Source organism: Egretta garzetta, unplaced genomic scaffold (assembly GCF_000687185.1).
Source record: "Egretta garzetta isolate BGI_Z169 unplaced genomic scaffold, ASM68718v1 scaffold536, whole genome shotgun sequence".
Lineage (NCBI taxonomy): Eukaryota > Metazoa > Chordata > Aves > Pelecaniformes > Ardeidae > Egretta > Egretta garzetta.
The window spans coordinates 979,801-983,081 of NW_009260068.1; the positions used below are offsets into that span (position 1 = coordinate 979,801).

General features: G+C 44.5%; 1 protein-coding gene across 1 annotated transcript in view; it reads right to left on the reverse strand.

The window, feature by feature from the left end:
• The window catches only part of CISD1 (CDGSH iron sulfur domain 1), a 12,987-nt gene that overhangs the window by 8,937 nt on the left and 769 nt on the right, over positions 1–3,281 (reverse strand). The gene's annotated exons all lie outside the window — the stretch shown is intronic.

A 3,281-nucleotide genomic window follows, 5' to 3' on the forward strand; every position in this document is an offset into this window, starting at 1 on the left:
TTCAGTGCTGCACCTTAAAGAAGCCGATCTTCTATTGCACCCATCCAGAAGTCCAGGTCAGCTTAACAAACCAGCAGAGGAAAAGATTCTGATGATAAAAATACTCCTACGACTCACAGCATGAGCAGGGATGTCCGTGCTAAAATTCATCAGCCTTGCAGCACATTCAGAAGAGTTGATCTGCGCATCTGCGGCTAGCCCAGATCCCTCTGACCACCCCTCGGGCCGCCCACCACATAACCATGTACATCCAGCTCAACAAGCCGAGATCATCAGTGATCGTCACCCCCTATTTCAGTGAACCTCTCCTTCTTCTCCCAAGGGCCAGATACATCTATTACACACACAGGGGCAGACCGAATACATACAAACAGCTTAATATGTTTTTTTTTTCTCTTATAATAGATCGTAGTGTCTTTTTTACTGTATTAGCTTTTTTCCCCCCATCACTTCTCTGGAGCTTTATCAGGGTGGAAAGTGGCATCAACCGGTAATACAACGAATCCAAACATCTAAAGCAGTCTGTTCTTCAAATTTCAGCATTGCCTTAATAAACATCATGTAAATTTATAAAAGCTATTTGAACTTAACAAATGGACTCTCTCTCTCATGATGGTATCACCCTCCATGTTTCAGAGGTAGTTAAGTCTTGTTGCCAACTGTTGCCTTGTTCCACAAACAGATTTGGAAGAGCTGGAATGCCCATTTCATCTTTCAAACTAAGGTAACCATAAAACTACACCTGGAAAGAAAACACTTTTCAGGAGTGTTTAAATACTTTAAACTCTGCTTCAAGAGGCCTCTGGTGCCATTTCAACGGTGCACTACCAAACTCTTAGGGTCATGCACTTATTACTTGAAGAGGCACCTGTAAACAGTGACATTGATGGGAAATGTCAAAGCTTTTTATTTCTTTTTAATATAAAAACACTAAGAGCAACTTTTGCACGATTATTAAACAAATCCCAACTCTGGTATAACACCAAAACACGATGTTACAAAGTCACTAGAGGACAAGACACTATACGGGCCTGTGTAACATGGCAGAAAAATCGTTTTAATGTTGTAAGTGCTATAAAATGGAAAGGGTTTGCCTAAAACTCCAGGAAAATTAACACACAAAAGAGAGAAGAGAGGGGAAGAGACATGGAAAGAAGGAAACAGAAATCCAAAGAATGCAATATCCCAGGAGAGCACGCAGTACACAGAAGTAAACAAAACAAAACAAAAAAAGATCAGAAGATGAGAACAGCAACAAGCTGATGGTGGGAATTTATTTTCTTCTACATTCTTTGGACATATCCTAACGAACAAGAGATTTGGATCACAAGTTTCTCTTCCCTCCTCTCCCTGAAGAGCTAGAAAATTGCTCTGGATGTTTCCAGATCTAGGCTACAGAGATACTTTCAGGGTCTACCAGAGAGCTCGGACGGATTTTATCTGCAGGAAGAACACACATTTACCACCTGCGCTGACAAGCACATGAAGAAACCGAGATGGTCTTGGCTCCACCAGGAGTACACGATCCTTGTTACGACACATTATCAATTTACTTTCTGGGAACTGGCAACAACACAGAGGATAGCTGCACCCCTACAAAGTTAATCCAAGACTGTCTTAAGAGGCAATTTTCAAGTTACTTCTGCTGCTTAGAAAACATTGATGTTATTTGAAAGTCAGCTACAGAGTAATAACTCCAGACAAGAAAGTGTTTAATTTTTTGTCTTCAGAAGTGCTTATAACTTTCAAGCGTTGTTCCCCTCCTTTTGTGGCCAACGAAGAGGCTATTACTGTGCAAGAGTTGTTTATGGCAGTCCTGTAACTGCCCACAACAAAAGGCCACTTTTCTACAGGCCATGCTTGGAGAAACACATGGCACTTGCTAACCGAGTCGTCGTCCAGGATAACTGGCTGCACCAAAAGCCTAACAGTAAACGTCAACCAGTCAAGCAGATAAAGTCACATCTACCACTTCACAACATCCACAGGAAACGGGATTATGACTGACAGGCTTAATTTAACTGAAACCATACGGTAAAGGGGCCACCTGAGGGAGTAAGATTGTTGGATCTGGCCAATAAGCAGCAAAGGACAAATTAGCGCCATCAGATCTGCGGTCAGCACGGGGTCACACCTGCAGACAACCGTGTTACTCACAACAAAAAGCACGAGCTGCGCTTACCCACTGCCTTCCAAAGGGTAATCTTTCTGCACATACGCGCACCAATATACATAGAAGCAATTGACTCTCCAATTAATACCAGGAATTAAATCCCACAAAAATACGGGAAGCTTCTGCTGTCTAGTTTTCCATAGGGAACACGGCATCAGTACCATTTCCAGAATTTACCAGCTGGAGACACGCACAAGGTGAAGATGGAGCTGTGACCTGCCAGTTGCCAGGCGCTGAGCAAGTTTAATCTTGCGAGAAATCACATTAACCGTATGCCGCCTCCTCCCAAACAAAGCACCCTCCAGACTGCTCTGACCGGCTGTTCCCCTGCTTCCCTGGGATAAGGAGGATATTTTCAGTTTGATTAGGAGCACGTTTTTCCTCCTTTCCCCCACAAACTAAGTTTTCTTCTCAATTCCTAGCGTAGAGGGCCTGTTCTAATTCTCGCAAGCTTATAAACGACAGCAAGCTGCCGTTGGGAACGCAACCTGGCTGCAAGCTATTATCAAGTCATCCTCAGGGCTTTGGTTTGATTACTTTAATAAGCATAGCCCTCCATCACTAGAACCCATTTTAGACTATAGCAATGCCTTTGCCAACATCCTCTGTCCCAGCAGCGTACCCAAAAAAACCCCAAAACCATTCTGTCTGGGTGGCGCCTCCTGACTGAAGGACATAAACCGTGAGCAGCTTTGCAACGGGAAACCACAGCCACACAGGTGAAGCTTATTTTTTAGAGAAAATGAGATAATTCCATCCAGCCCAACCCTTTCATTCCGCCCAGTTGCCCAACACCATTTAAACCGCACAACCCCACTTCAGGCGTGGTTTGGGTCAATCACCACGCAGCGCTAGCATCACCGTTATCCCTATAACAGCGCAGCACCAGGCTTTGACGAGAAGTTAAAAACCCAGAAATTTATAGGTTTTTCATGACATTTACACCCGGGAGCTTCATATAAAACTACGAGGCCTGACCAAAAGCAAAGCCCAACAGCAAAGCTGCGGGGGGGGTGGGGGTGGAAAAGGCAGAAATAAAGCAGCAGTGGCTGAAAGGGGCTGTCCCCCCATCGCAAATAAGACCCGGCGGGCGGCTCCGAGGGGCGAA